This window comes from Bacillus rossius, chromosome 2 (genome assembly GCF_032445375.1).
Source record: "Bacillus rossius redtenbacheri isolate Brsri chromosome 2, Brsri_v3, whole genome shotgun sequence".
NCBI lineage: Eukaryota > Metazoa > Arthropoda > Insecta > Phasmatodea > Bacillidae > Bacillus > Bacillus rossius.
In genome coordinates, this window is record NC_086331.1 from 31,402,973 (window position 1) to 31,419,837 (window position 16,865).

The following is a 16,865-nucleotide window of genomic DNA, read 5'->3' on the forward strand; positions in this document are numbered from 1 at the left end:
AAACGGGAGTACATCGAGGAAAAATCCCATAAACTCACAGCAACCACTGCAAAAGGTTCTCACTTATGAAAACTTTTTCTAGTATGACACTGTCGAGAATCAAATACGTTTTTCCTTGGTGACAGGCGAGTGAGCTGATTACTTATTATTTTTTAAACTTGTTATTTGACAAATTTATTTTAACAGCATCTTCGACTTCAACATGTTTTTGGACCAAATTTGGACGATACCAATTTGCACCCACGCCTAGCTCGGAACTCGAACCCGCAATCCCTCGCACATAAAGCCGGCATGCATGCAACTGGAGGTTGGCTTCCATGCGATCACCCTGGTCCCACGCCGTCGCGTCATCGGGTTGAAACAGGAGTTGTGCTTGTTTCACTTCACTCAGACCGGAAGTTATAGCCTTTACTCTGATTAAGCCGGAAGTTCTCACTTAAAATTTGCTCGAACCGGAACTTCTATTTTCCTTCGCTCGAACCGGAAATGGATATTTTTATTCGCTCAGAGCGGAAGTGCTTTTTTCACTTCACTCGAACAGGAAGTGAAAGTTTCACTTCGCTCAGATCGGAAGTTATAGTTTTCACTTGGCTTGAACCAGAAAAGCTGGGTTTTCTCGCTCAAAGTTTGCTAATTTTCTCTTAGCACAAATCGGAAGTGCTAGTTTATATTTGTCGTCTTAAAACTATTTATCTCTGTCAATCGCCCCGTCGATTCATGTATGCTACCTTCACTATAAAGCTGCAGTTTCTATGAGATTTTCATACATATATTTACTCATTATTAGAGAACTTAAAAATTCACGTGATTTTCTGGTACCGGGATCAAATCTACACAGCCGTACACAAATAAATCTGGAACTATTGTCCACTGGCTGGCTGTGACCTTTTACATTCTACCAGATTCCACGTGACGTAGTATATTTAATTTTGTAATTGGTAGAGACCGAAAATATGCACGGATTCATTCCGCGTAATGCAAGAATCAATAAACATGTAGGCCTACCTTCATGGCATTATATAAAAGGGGCTCCGAGCCCAGGGTTTAAGGAGAGGATTGGGAGGATTGTCGCCGCCATTTCATATTCTGACGTCACAGACATCTGGTATGACCTTGACCTTGAACTTTACCTTTAAAATATACCAAATATGTCTCCAAACGTTCCAAAATTTTCCCAAAATTCGCCAAAATCCGCTAAAAATTTCAGTTTTTGGGGGAAAAATCCATCAAAACATCTCAAATATTGGAAAAATAAAAAACAATCCTATTTAGAGGGATAAATTCCCGATATGAGGAAAAAATTACCGATTAATTCCTCAAAATGCCAGTGCTTTGAAAAGTTCCCAAAGAGGCTTAAAGTTCGCATCTACAAGCCGCCCTAAGACGCCGATGTCATGACCTCGACCATTAAACCGTCATGACCACTATTTTGAATGATTACGAAAACGTTACAATTTTCTTTACAGTCGCCATATTGAAAATCCATAATTTTTACTCTAGAAAATCGGAAATATTTTAAAATTAAAAAAATAAAAAAAACTTTTCGCCATTTCAAAAATAGCCAGAATTTCTGTAAAATCCGTAAAAATTATATCAAAAATTCAAATATTTAATTAATAATAATTATAATTAATAATTACAATAAATAGTAATTAATAATTAATAAAAATAATAAACAAATAATAGTTAATTCAATTTTAATTTTAAAAAGCTCCATCACAGAGTTTTCGGCTCGAACCTAGTGAGTGAAAAAATAAAAATGGCAATGGAACCTTTTTCCACGGAAGCCACTGGAAAACTGTCTTTCCACCACTAATACCAAGGTTTATACACATCACCAGGTAGTATGACGTGACATCCGCCGCCATCTTGTTTTCGTCTGCTGGAGGCTGCATCTTGGATCCAAAATATTGTGTTCATCTGCTAGAGGATGCTACCAAAATGTTAGATTAAATTTTACCCGCTAGAGTGCAGTAATTATCTATTACTGTGTCGCCGCTATCTTGACATTTGACCGCTAACTTGGAAATATGTATTTATTAAGCTACAAATTCGATAAAAATTCCAAAATTCATAAAAAATATTTGTTAAAATAAAGGTTCATACGAACGTTTCTTAGTTAAATCCATGATCAATACAAACAATATAATGTAATTAAAATTACCAAAATAATTGACATTATTAAAAAATATTATTTCAAATGAAAATTTATTACATAGTTTCAACTCTACTACAGGAAAACTTGTGAAAGTTAGCAAACTAATAAACATTTCAAATTGTATGCTACAATCTCATCACGGGGAGACGATCTCATCGCAAGGATATGATCTCATCGCAGATATTCGATCTGTCGCAGGGATACGATGTCATCAGTAGAATACGATAACACAGGCTTGACTAGGCCCATTTAACGTAAAAGGCGTATCGTTCCACGAACATTCAAATCATTAGGATGAGATCGCAAATTTACGCTTAAATACAATGTCTCCAAAGGTCTTTGATTACAAATGTCATTGGCTCCAAAAGTCATTGGCTCCAAAAGTCGTTGTTTCCATCTATCTTTGGCTCAATTGTCTTTGGCGACAGCTGTCTTAGGTCTTCCTGCTACAATGTGATTTGACTACAAGACGACTTGTCTACGAAAGTATAAGACTACAAAGCTACAAGTTTACTAGCATCCAAAGCTACGAAACTACGAGGCGACAAGCACACTAGGCTGCAAGAATACGAGACTACGAGACTACATGGTTCTAACTGTCTTTGATCCATTCAGTTGCGAGGGTTATCTTATATCATGCAAAATAACTTGTTATAAGAAGTCTAGATTCTTACCAACAGATATTACCGCGTGTTGCGTAGAGGTAAACATTATTTATTTTTTACGTGGGATGCGATATGCTCACTCACATCACAAAAAAAGGAGGGCTTTGCTGGACATCAAGAGAAGGAAGTTCGTCCTGCATGTCACTGTTTATAGCTGGTTCAAGGCATGTTATTGGACTGAGTAATGATTTAATTTGTTTGAATTCCACCTGATAAAAATATTGTAACTGCTTATTTAGTAACGGAAATTCACTAATCAAATTTAACTATAAATGAAATTGCATATTTCATTACGTAAATTTTTTTTATGTAGTGATTTATTTCTCAAAATAACCAGAAGCACTCGGAGAACATCAGCGAATGTCTCACCAGGAATAATCAGGAGCACACATTGAAAAAAAAAAAATTGACATGAATAATCACGAGCACTCGGAAAAAAACCATCAAAATATTGGCAGGAATATTCAGGAGCAAACGGAGGAAACTAAAGCACATTTTCCTAAATCAAGTGCGTATTTTTTCGTTAAATGGACCTAGTCAAGTCGATATTATCGTATCCTACTAATGAGATCGTATCCCTGCGATGAGATCGTTTACCTGTGATGAGATCGTATTCTACCAAATTGAAATTTCGAACAAATGAGAGCCCTTTTCGTTAAATGCCCTTCCCTTTTGTAATGTTATTTTGACTTGCATATTAATAAAAATGGTTAGTGTTATGACTCGCTTACTATTCCAGCAGCCATGAGAATATATATATATATTTATATATATATGTAAACGAGCACTGGATGACGTGACTCTCAGTTTCTTACTGGCTACGACTGTGTAAGGATCACCTAGTTTGTCGCATCTGGTGCATAAGTCACGTAATTACCTGTTCTTATGATCTCGATGGCATCTTTACCATCTTTAACGGTGAACTCAATGAAGTTGTGCCATCATCTACGGGAACCCTGACGGCAGCGACGACGACGGCAGCGTAGATCCCGTTGGCATCGTTGAAGACAACCACGAAGACCTTGATGGAAGCTGTACCATCGACTGCAGATAGGCCTATCTCGTCAGCGATGACGCAGATCCCGATGGATTCTGTAACATCGTCACCAACAACAATAGAGGAGACTTCAACTGGCATGGTTCCACCAGCAGAAGAGATTTTAATTCCTGGAGTGCTGGCTGCAGAGGAAACCACGATGAATGATATTTCGCCCTCGATGGAGATTTTGATGGCAGGTAATTCGTCAACAACTATGAAACATCGATTTAGTTACTGTGACAAGATATTCTCAAACAACATCAATGCTCGACGACACGAGGAGAAAGAATGTGATAAGAATATTTCGTACAAAATTTTAAGCTCTAAAAAGAAGTCGAAAAGAATTTACAAGAAATGATACTTTGAAAAGACGCGTGGAGATATGTAAAGGTCCTGCTGCGTGGCAGGAAGTAAAGGTTATGCTCCAACAGCGATTGAATGCCTGGACATGAATTTAAGCCTAAGACTGCTTGGTACATTACAGGAAAATGATAACGGATTCTACTTGCCAAATCTGCATTCCGTGGAATGTTAAAGACTACTATTATCTAAATATATTTAGTGAGTCAAAAGGCTTTTGTACTTTTCTGATGATATCAAGCAGAACATAATAAATCAACTTAAATATGAAGTAGCAACGAACGGATCTTTAAAATATAAATTGTGGCTGGACTGTGTATTCGACAAAAAAAATTCTGTTCGAGGTCAAAGTGATGAATTGCAAATTCAAGACAGTGAATACTCCCATTTACAATTCCGACGATGTGGAGCATTCTGTTAAACACAGTATCGAGTATCTCTGTCGGAAATAGAGACTATGTAGGAAAAGGATTTGGCTTGTCTGTGTCTTCAATAAACTGTTAACAGATTAAAATCAATCAGTTCAAGCCAATGCAAAACTAAATTTTTATTAGGTTGCTAACTTTCACAAGTTTTCTTGTAGTAGAGTAGAAGTTATGTTGTAAGGTATTATTTGAAATAATCTTTTTTTAATCCTGTTAATTATTTTGGTCATTTTAATTATATTATATCTTTTTGTATTGACCATGGATTGAACCAAGGAACGTTCATTAAAACCTTTATTTTTATAAATAAATTTTTGATGAAATTTTGGAATTTTTATCGAATTTGTAGCTTAATAAATACACATTTCCAAGTAAGCGGTCAAATGTCAAGTTGGCGGCGACACAGTAATAGATAATTACTGCACTCTAGCGGGTAAAATTTAAACTAACATTTTGGTAGCATCCTCTAGCAGATGAACACAATATTTTGAATCCAATATGGCAGCCTCCAGCAGACGAAAACAAGATGGCGGATGTCAGGTCATACTAGCTGGCGATGTATATAAACCTTGGCATTAGTGTTGGGAGGACAGTTTTCCAGTGGCTTCCGTGGAAAAAGGTTCCATTACCATTTTATAATTTTTCCCCTCACTGGGTTCGAACCGAACACTCTATGATGTAATATCTTTTTAAAATTAAAATTTGATTTATTATTTTTTGCTAATTTAAAAATATTTGAATATTTAATATATTTTTTACGGATTTTAAAGTTGGCGGACTATTTTAATTATAGTAAAATGTTTTTCGTAATTTTTTTTGGATTACATTAGTATTAATTTTAAAATTTCTCCTGTTTTATAGCTTAAAACGATTTTTAAAATGGCGTCAGTAACGAAAATTGCAACGGTTATTTTACAAATCAAAGTTGCAACATTACATTATAATGGTCGAGCTAATGACAATGGCGGCTAAGGGCGGCTTGTAGATGTGGTTTTTAAGACGCTTTACGGATTTTTCAAGTCATATTTGAGGACTAAAACCGAATAATTTTTCTCAAACCAGGAATTTTTTCCTTCGAAATAGGGAAATGTTTATTTTTATGATTTTTTTAAAAAGTTTTTTGGGTAATTTTTTCCTTAAAAACAAAACATTTTGGCGGATTTAGGCGAACTTAAGTAAAATATTGAAAAAATTTGGGGATTTTTGGCCAATTTTTGAAGGTCAACGTCAAGATCAAGGCCATTCAAGATGGCCACCGTGACGTCAGATTCCAAGATGACGGTGACAATCTTCCCAATCTTCTCATTAAACCCTGGACTGGTAGCCCCTTTTATATACTACTCTTCATATTGCTTCTGTGAATGGCTCACAAGGATTTTGTGACAATGAAAAACTCCTTCACCCAATGAAGTATCGAATCGGAAGTATCCCAGTTGACATGTCTCACCAGTCAGTAGCCAATGAGCACGTAGCATTTGTCCGAGTATGTAGAGGTCACTGAAACCACAATTTTTTTTCAGTCTCTTTTAATTGTGTTACTTACTGGTTTCTGGTCGTTCAGGGCGTTTAAAATCTACATATAATTAAATAAAAACGTGGTTCAAGTATAAAGCGGTCTGCAGTCCAGCCTCTTTCAAAATAATAAAATGAATTTGCAGGTTCATAGATACATAAATAGGGACTGGAAAAATTTCCCGGTTTCATAGACCTCTAGGATAGACTCCATGATTCCCTACATACTCGGGCAAATGCCACATTCTCATTAGCAAATTACTAGAGACCTGCAAAATTCGCGGTTTCGATGGCCTTCAGGATAGACTGCACATACCCCTGTACACTCGGGAAAATAACGCAAGTTCATTGGCTGCCGACTTGTAAGTCGTCCCAGCTGGTTTGTTTGTGATTCGATCTTTCTTTGGTTGAGGGTTTATAACTGGTTGAGATTCGTCCAAATGAACAGTAAGCCAATAACAAAATTTTCTAAGAGGTATATGTGCTTGAATTCTAGCCTATCACCGAATGAATCCGCGAATTTTGCACGTCTCTACCAATTAGTAATTACTTGTGAGACCTGTAAACTGGGATGCTTCCAATAAGATACTTCTTTGGTTGAAGGTTTTCCACTGGCTCCAAGTCCTAAAATAAACTATGTGCTAATAATAGAAGCAATATGAAGGTACGAAATCAATCCGCGAATTTTACCGGTCAGTATTCATAAAGAATTAAAAACAAAAGTGAACAAAAATGTTTAAAAGATTTACGAAATTAACATGATTTTTTAATTCGTGTGAGAAATGCAAATTTTTTTTATATATATATGAAAAAAAATACCAGAAAATGTTATTCTATTAGAAGGAATTTTTTTTCTCTCTTCTCTTCGCTTGATTATTGAGCATGAATGTGTTAATGCTTTTGCGATAGAGAGTTTTGTAAAATTGCAGATTAGGAACCGATATTTTAACATCGCGATAAACCACCCTTTTTTTTTGTCGGTCCAAACCCTCTGCATCCTCGCATATCCGAGCCCGACTCAATATACTCGTGGGTGCATTTTTCCCTGGGTCGGTGCGGACAAGAGCTATTAGGGGATGATTTTTTTCCTGTGCTGCTTCTCTCCCGTTTGGTGTGTGCGGTGTCCCGTCGTGGTTTGGCGCGGAGCAGCCACTTTCTGTCCGCAGTCGCCTCCTCTTTCCGTTCCCACCCTCCCCCCCCCCCCGCCCGGGGGTTGATTCATCCCCTGTCTCCCAACCCACAACACTATCCCTTCGCATTTTTTTATTCCCTTCCCGCTCTCCGGCCATATATCCTGCAGTTAATTTAATGGTAGCTTTATACCCTCGCGAACAATTTTTTTACTACCCTTCACAAAACCGACACTCTTTCTATTTTTTTTCCACCTCTCTCACTTTCTCTCCCCCTCTTCTTCATGTTACACCCAAAGTGATGATATTCCACACACCTCTTTATTGGAGCGATTCTTTTATTAGAATGTTTGTGTTAAGTTTTTTTCTTTTAGTGTTACTTACTAACTCTCGGTACACGGTATTTGGTGGGAGTAATTTTGTGAATGCGACGAGACTCAAGGAACGGAAATGTGTAACAACTACTGCGCTGCCATCTGTTGCGGATGGAGCGAACTAAATTTCACCAAGCCAAATGGAAACTTTTATGTATTAGACCTAAAGATTCTGACAATATAATCTATAAGGATTAAAAATAAAAAGCAAAATTATTTTGTCAATTTTTTTTTCATTTAAATAATTGGAAATTACGTGCAAGCGTTTTTACGTATACAAAAAAAATGTTAAAAAGTTAATTACATCTACCCATTTCTTTATTCTTGATATTTATTATCGGTAATTTATATATTTTCTTTAAACTATTTTAATAGACCAATAACGTAATAAAAAATAAATATAAGAATATTTTCTCCCAAAACATATCAACCAAGTAGAAAAAAATAAAACTTTATTTTTCATACAAAAGAGTTTTAATCTGAGCTAGGTGACCGAAGAAAAGAAAGATGATTTTCGGGTTTCGTGATACAAAAATTATTTCCTTCTTATTTAAGGGAATTTTATATTCTTCAATCATAATTATTACAATTTAAAATTCTTAGACCAAGAAATCTCCTTTTGGCAGACGGAAGATAATGAAACTAAATGCTTAAAAGTTATTAATGAAAAAAAAATCGTATTTACCTAATTTATTTTATGCAATAATGCTAACAATTTTACTTTAGCGTAGCGCGGACAAACGGATCTCAGACGTAAAAATAAACAAAATTTACTGCAAACAATCTACAGAAAGGTAAAATTTTACTGCCATAAAGTTAGAAAACCGTTGTGGTGATACTGGCCTTGGGCCTCTGATGTTAGACACCATACACGTCAATATACATACGGAATATATAAATTCCTGGTTAAGAATGTACCGCAAAAATTTCGTGGAATATTTTACTGATGGCATCTTTTGTAATTTGTTTGTTTGTTTTCGTCCGTCTCGGGAGAGAACTTATTAAACGTGACGTTAGGTTTTTCAAAGTTATCCAAACAACTAAAAATAATGTTTTCAAGCGGAAATACTATAAACAATTGATGAAATGTTTTGTTGATTATTTATTGTACATAATATTATTTTTTTGCTACCAACTTGAATGCCGACAGTTTTAATGGAAGTTGAAATGATATTCGTGATTCTATATCTCAGGCTACACAGTCTGGAACATGGTCATAAAAAATGTCTTCCATTAGCAAGTCAAATGCCATGATAGTAGTATATAATAGTCGATTCTGGTGCAAGGCTATTCTTATGGGACTACGATTTGGTGATGGCTTCTTGTGGCGGCTACCCAATCGTAAGTTTTCAACCAAGTTTCGTAGTTTCCCCGCTCGTTAACTAAGATCGGGATCTCGTCGACAATCTTCGCTGCCATTCGTGTTTCCTCCGCAATCCTGCACAGTGGTTCGCAGTTGTGCAAGTGTCGTCTACGAAGAGCACTACCGTCGCCCGACGCAATATCTTATTTTTTTTATGGTAGGCCCTATACAACACTTCTAATGTAAAAATAATTTTATTGCAGTTCTAATGGTGGTTCCTTAAAATATTTAAAATAGTTTTTGGAGGGGAACGTATTCGAACCAACGACCTTTAGATATCCTACGTTGTGTTTGACCGTTCACTTGCAGGTTATGTCATACCTAAAAGATGAATAGTATAAGTGTCTAATGGTCATAATTTCAAAATTTGAAGGCTTGGACCTCAAAATTGGAAACCATACGCAGTTTAACGCAAGGTCATTTAGAAATTTACCCACTTGAGAATTAAATAAGGTATATATAAAAAATAACACCGATATTTTGACTTTTTTTTTATTTGAAGTAGTAACAGCATCACCTGCTAGAGGGCATTATCGCCGTCTTTATTTTCAATACTTGCTACCAGAAGTGCTAGTTAACACACATCGTCAGCTAGAGGGCGCTGCCACCTACTGTTTTCAGTAATCGGTACAAGGAGCGCTAGAGTTACTTAGTACATACGTTATTTCCTAGATTGCGGTGCAGTCATATTAGTTTAATTTTACCTGCTAAAGTGCCAATCACCAGACCATCATGTCATCCGCCATCTTGTCGACCATGTTGGCCCCCATCGTGAAATCTTTTAATATTGACCTATAAATTCGGAAAAATTTCTTAATTCATCACAAAAGTCAATTATAAAAATAATTATTAAAACGATTATATCCACTCTCGGTTCGATCCTTGCTTGATGCAAATAATATAATTACAGATGAAATATATTAATTTAATTACAATTACTTTTAAAGTCCCAGGTTCGAGAAATAAAGCAAAAAAAATTAAAATTGTTTTACATAAGTTCTACAAGTACAAACTAGAAATTACTAGTGTCTCTCATTTTCTGCAGTCCTCTTAGAAGGCGAAGCGATTCCATTGCATGCCTTGACATATATTTTCACGCCAGTTATATATAAAAGTTTATTAACCAGGCATGTCTATTTAGTAGCCAGGCACGTAAAGGCGGCCACGCACATACAGTCGGTGGTTAGGCACATTTAGTCCGTGGCCAGGTACGTATTCGACAGTCAGGCACGTCCAGTAGGTGCCAAGGCGCTTCCAGTCGGTTGCCGGGCACGTATATTCAGTGGTCAGGCAAGTATTTAGCGTACAGCCACATTAAGTTGGATTTCTAATCATGTGCAGCTGATGGTTAGGCACTTCCAGTTTGTGGGCAGGCTAAAACGATCAGTTGGTGGTCAGGCACATCCATTCGGTGGCCAGGCATATCCAGTATTTGTTGGTTAGACACCTCCAGTCTGTGGCCAGGCACATATATTCAGTATATTTTTATCTGTAATTATTTTATTTGCATCAAACAAGGATCCAACCAGGAGTGGAAATCGATCGAATAAATAATTATTTTTATAATCGCCTTTTGTAATAAATTAAGAATATTTTCCGAATTTCTAGGTCAATATTACAGGATTTTACGATAGGGGCCAAAATGATCGACAAGATGGCGGATAGTAATCTAGCAGGTAAAAATTAAACTAATATGATTTCAGCGCAATCTAGAAAATAACGTATGTACTATGTAGCTCTAGCGCTCCTTGTACCGATTACTGAAAACAGTAGGTGGCAGCGCCCTCTAGCTGACGATGTGTGTTAACTAGCACTTCTGGTAGCAAGTATTGAAAATAAAGACGGCGATAATGCCCTCTTGCAGGCGATGCTGTTTCTCCTTCAAATATATATATATATATATATATATATATATATATATATATATCCAAATATGGGTGTTATTTTTTATATATACCTTATTTAATTCTCAAGTGGGTAAATTTCTCGATGACCTTGCGGTAAAATGGATATTTTTTTCCAATTCTGAGGTCCAAGCCATCAAATTTGGAAATTATTACCATTAGACACTTATATTCAACTTTAAGATATGATCGACCTAGTAGCAGAACGTTTAAAGCATTGTCGGATTTCTAAAGGTCGTGGGTTCGAATCCGTCCCCCTCCGATAGCTAGTTTAAACATTTTAAGGAACCGCCACAAGAACTGCAATAAAAAGATTTTTACATTAGAATTATCCAATACCATAAAAATCTAAAATATTGCATCTGGCGACGGTAGTGCTCTTCGCAGACGACACTTGTACAACTGCGAACCACTGTGCAGGGTTGCGGATGAAAAACGAATGTTAGCGAAGATTGTTGACGAGATTCCGATCTTAGTTAACGAGCGGGGAAACTACGGAACATGGTTGAATACTTACGATTGGATAGCCGCCACATGAAGCCACCACCAAATCATAGTCTCATAAGATTAACATTGCACCAGAATCGGCTATTATATATTACACATGACCTCGTGTTACTCACTGTTTTGCTGCCCTGGTCAGCCACTTAGTACGTAGATTTTTTTAAATTTGTTACTCAACCAACCACTTAAAAAAAATCGAAAAATTACACTCTTATACGAAGGTTTAGCAATTTAAAATTTTTGCCTGGAACTTTTAAAAACTAGTTCAGTTCTTAAAATTTTACCTAAATGTTTTCGAAAAAGAAATTGTGCTGCAGGCTTCGGTAAATAAAAAAACGCGATTGTTTATTTATTATTTGAATAAATCACGTGTTACATTTCATATTTGTATATATAGAGAAAATTGCACGTAGAAGAAGTGTTGAGTAATTCAAAGTCCTATTTTGTCAGTACACTGCACTTGTAGGTACACACAAAAGTTAGCGTAAAACAGTGTAAAATAATTGTCCGAGTTAGTTTGAAACTACCAAGGAACCGCAAAAAAATAAACGAATTATGCAACTTATACTTACTCAACTCTATTTATTTTACAATAGGTAACGAATGTGTTATTATCATTACTTATTGATATATAAGTGTGCTCTATGGACGATAGGTTAATACACTAGACATACAATTACGTAAAAGGTTGTAGGTTCGAGACCCCGATAATTAAATAATATTATTAGACGTGGTTACTATAAAAATTAAAGGTGATAACATTAAAATTTGCTCTAAAGTCCACATCAGATACCAAAAATTAAGAATTTTCGGAAGTACCTTGTAAAAGTTAACAATCATTTGCAGTAATATTACGGACCTTGATTTTTGTAATTATAACCAGCACATACGTGCACTGTAAGGGTATATATCGCGGGAAAAAATTAACTTAAACATAGCAATTTTACGTTTATACTTTTGATAGTAGTATCTACTTCTACTTGAACACAAGAAAAAAAAAAACACCAACACATGTTGATGTAAAATTACATAAACTTTGGTGAATTCTGCTACAACATACATAAATTATGAGTAAAATTACTCGCTTTTATCACAATACTAGAGGCATGTAAAATTGTTGCTCTTATTCGGTTACAGACTATATTTCAAAGGTTCGTACACTTGTCTATGACTAAATACATGGTATTTCCTAGAGATATTCGTGGCCCGCAGAGGTGACATATAGCATAGCTAGTGAACACGTGACACCGAGGGCGCCCGACTGCGCGCTGTAAAACTACAAGTGTTTGGCATGTGTGCATTATTAATGCATTCATGCATACCAATTATTTTAGGAGAAGATTAAAACATCACTGCAAACTAAAAGAGAATCATTCACTTTCTTTCAATAGTATTTAGACAAAACTACTCCTTTCTCAAAATGTAATAATTTGTATTTAATTTAAGTTGAAAAATATAAATCTATTTTAAATGTGATATACTATGGGATATTAGGATAACCTTTTTATTTCATGCCTGACTTACGGAAACCTGTATTTTTTATTTATGGTTCATCTTTGAACGGTTTTGTCAATGGACATACGCCACTCCTAGCTACCACTGTATGTCGAATCTTTTCAGTATCTTCGTTGGGTTCATCTGTCTGTCATGTTATCCAATGTTTTTGCTTGACTGTACTTGCCGGGTTTTATTGCAACTGATATTTTTCCAACTGATTTCTTCCACGGAATTATCTGTGTTTTCTGTATGTACATTTAACGTTTGTCATTGACAGATTTCGAGGTGGTTTTTTTTATGTGTTTGTGCATTCATATTTCTTTGTCCGTTATTCGGGTCATCTCTTTATGACAATGGCGTCTGTCCGAATTAAGATTATTTTATTTATGTTTGCGTTAGGAGACTAAACTAAAAAAATTTTTTTTCTGTAGACCGAGCAAATGACGACTTTGAGTGTTGCATAATTTTTTTTTTGTTGATTTTTGTTCGCTGTCGGTGTTCGGTCTGCAGCCGCGGAGGCGGAGAGGTTTCCTCCGGGTGCTCCGTCGCCTCGACACAGTAGGCAGATGCCCGCCGGGAGACGCGTGGCTCAAGGCCGCGAAGTTCGCTCCGAAAGGCGACGACCAACTCCTGATGCGCTAATCTAGCCCGGCGTCGCTCTTCGGCCTGATGGCGCCGCGGCGATAAACGAGCCGCGAAGTAGCGCGCCGCATCCAGAAGAAAATCACCCGCTGGAATGTTAGTAATTACTTGAGCCATTAGGTATCGGCGCGAATAAAATGCGTCCTTCCCCCTACCCCCATCACCTCTCTCTCCCCGAACAACGTGTATTGAGAAGTTTGATGGGGCGCCTAAAGGCGTCGTTTTCATTAAGAGGGGCGCCGGTGCGTCGGAATCCGGCGTAGCGATCGCGGGCGTCATCGTGGCGCGAGAACGGCCCAAGAGCGCCATCCTTCGCCACCGCGTGACGTCACTGCTGTGTTTCCTTCCACTGCCCGAGGTGTCCGAGCGTCTGTCCGCGGGAAAAAAGCACTTGATAAGTAATAACTAGAGACCTGCAAAATTCGCGGTTTCGATGGCCTTCAGGATAGACTGCACATACCCCTGTACACTCGGGCAAATAAGTTCATTGGCTGCCGACTTGTAAGTCGTCTCAGCTGGTTTGTCTGTGATTCGATCCTTCTTTGGTTGAGGGTTTATAACTGGTTGAGATTCGTCCAGGTGAACAGTAAGCCAATAGCAAAATTATCTAAGAGGTATATGAGTTTGAATTCTAGCCTATCACCGAATAAATCCGCGAATTTTGCAGGTCTCTAGTAATAACACGTTAAGGACAGATTAGTATTTAGTTCTCAAATTTTCTTTTTAAGCTTGGAACACCCTGTGCACACTCAAGGAACCTGCGTTACAACTTCGCCTTCATTTCTCCGCCCTATCCCGTTCCAGGTCATCATCTCACATTTGCATTGCACACGGTTACTTATATCTGCGACTTTCTGAGTCGGTGAACTTTCATAAAATTAAATTAAATTTTTTTTTTTCATAGTTAGCTGGTAAAGTTACATTTTTAACATTTTTTCATGCAACGTGAGTAAGGAGAATGAAGTGGAATATATAACTGGAACTTTTCAGGTTTAAAGTCGATTTTACTGGCTGCTGTGCGATATGGTTTAGTTTCTTTCTGAAAAAAAATAAAAAAATTTAATTGTCCTTTTATAATAATCGTTAAAATCATAAAAGGCTAAATAAAATAAATATTTCTGAAAAGAAATTATACTTTACCACACTGTAGCCATCAGCATTGCCTTTAAATCCAAAAATTTTCAGTTATTTAATCAATTTGGTTCTCCATATCTATAAAGCACCAAAACGTTAAAAATTCAACTTTGCCAGGTAATTATAAAATAAAGGTATGCACTATATATATGGTTCATTTAGTTGACGTTCAACCACTCAGAAAATTAACCGTGCTGAACGTTAAAATAAAATGATGGCCTGGTAGGGGACACACGACGTTGTTACCGCTCGAGTTCGCACGACGAGAAGACAGTGCGCCGGTCCACAGTCTTGCGCTTAGAGGCGATGCAGAGCTAGAAGCACCAGCGAGCGCCCTGCCTTACCGACACAAACACTCCCCTGACTAGTCGGGAACCTTATGGGTGACTCCGACTCTCCCACAAGCTGCCCCCGTTGCCTCAATGAGCAAGGCTTCTCGTGCGACTACGGCCCTGTAACGTAACAAATGGAACGTGTTTAACTAAAGTTCAAAGCACGCGCCATGAATATTCAGTTGTTTGGTTCCGAGGTTGACAATTTTGATAGTTATGCCGATTCAGCGCTTGTTGAAGCTTCGAATAAATATTTACCAATAGCGGAAAATGCTCGGAGTTTTAAGATTTTATTTTCTCACTAGCTTAAGTACTCGGCGTTGCCCGGGCTGTAATATCCTTGGGAACTGGTTTTCGGTAAACCTCGTTCTGAATTAAGGTCCATCTAATATAAGTAACATCACTGCCAAGATTCAAGACTACATATTCCTGAAGAACGGGAAATTTTGATTCTTAAAGCACCCGCGACCCACCCCCTCCCCTTTTTAAGGAGAATAATTGTAAAAAAAAATAATGAAACACAAGTTATTTTATTTCTTTTGAAGTGTATATTCACCAAATTTCATAATTGTAGTTTTGAAAAAAAAATTTTTGTCACACAAAATTTACCACCCATTTCACTCTTTACGAGTGAAATTTCAAAAAGTCATTTCTTATTGCTCACCTTCGTTACTTAAGGAACTCCTATGCAAAATGTAATACCTTTAAACCCACCGGTTCAAGCTGTGCATTGTCTGTCAGTCAGTGTTACAGTTTCATTAAGTAGATCTTGCGATAAATGTGATGCGAATACACCCACTAAATTTATATTTATCGCAACAGGAAAACGTACCTTAGAAACATTTATTTTTCAGGTATTTTTTTAACTATCTCCAACTGCTTTTGCTAAAGAAAACGAAACATAAAATCTAAGGTAGAGTTTTTAAGGGCAGTCACGTTTTTCAGATGTGTCGGACGTGATGGTGCAGATTCAGACAGGCTGTGGCATTTGATTGGTTCACGTGACCTCTGACGTCAGGTGTTGACGGTACAGTCGCATGCACAGATCTGTCTGACCAGAGCTGGCGAATGTGAAATTCCGAAGTCAGAGATGACAGACAGCACCATCAGCATCTGACATCATAAACAAGTTTAGCTAATGAGAAGTACGATGAGTACCTACAAACAAACTGTAAATTCGAGCGAAAAAAATTATTTCCTAACAAACTTTTCATTTTCGGGTTTTTATAATTTCAGCCATTTAGTTGTATTTATTTTCCGTTAGGTAACTTTGAATCGGAAAAAGTTAGTACCCAAACATTAAAAATGCAAAAAAAAAAAAAAAAGCCATGATAAATCTATATTAACCTCATAATTTAATTTTTAACAAAATAGAGAAATTCCGTTAATTAACATCTACAGTAATCTCTAAATAAAATATATAAAACATTATAGTGACACTGGTAAAAAATTCGCGATTTCAATGACCTATAGGATAGACTCAATGATCCTCTATGCTCTCGGGCAGATTACATCTGACTCGTGACACCTGTTAATTGGGATGCTCGTGATTCGCTACTTCTTGTGTTTACATTTTTTCATTGGCCCAAAGTCCTTCAGATATACTTTGGCCCAATAACCGAAGTAACAAAAATGCAAACTTTTGAAGTCTAGCCTATCGTGATATGAATGCGCGAATTTTTCATGTCTCTAGTAATGACTAGGGACACCTGTATTTCGCGAATACATTTCGTGTCAAGGTATTTCACAAAATACTGTAGCTTTTCTCCTGTTGTTATTGGCTGAGGTCGGGGAGAGGTGTCGTCCCGCTCTTGACGGGGCCAATG

The 16,865-nt window shown here is 36.9% G+C and overlaps 1 long non-coding RNA gene across 1 annotated transcript in view; it reads right to left on the reverse strand.

Annotated features, from left to right (window-relative positions):
- Positions 1-16,865, reverse strand: part of LOC134529932 (uncharacterized) — a 60,717-nt gene that overhangs the window by 3,763 nt on the left and 40,089 nt on the right. Inside the window, exon 2 of the long non-coding RNA XR_010074746.1 lies at positions 3,701-3,915. This is a non-coding gene — a long non-coding RNA (uncharacterized LOC134529932). The remainder of the gene's footprint in view (positions 1-3,700; positions 3,916-16,865) is intronic.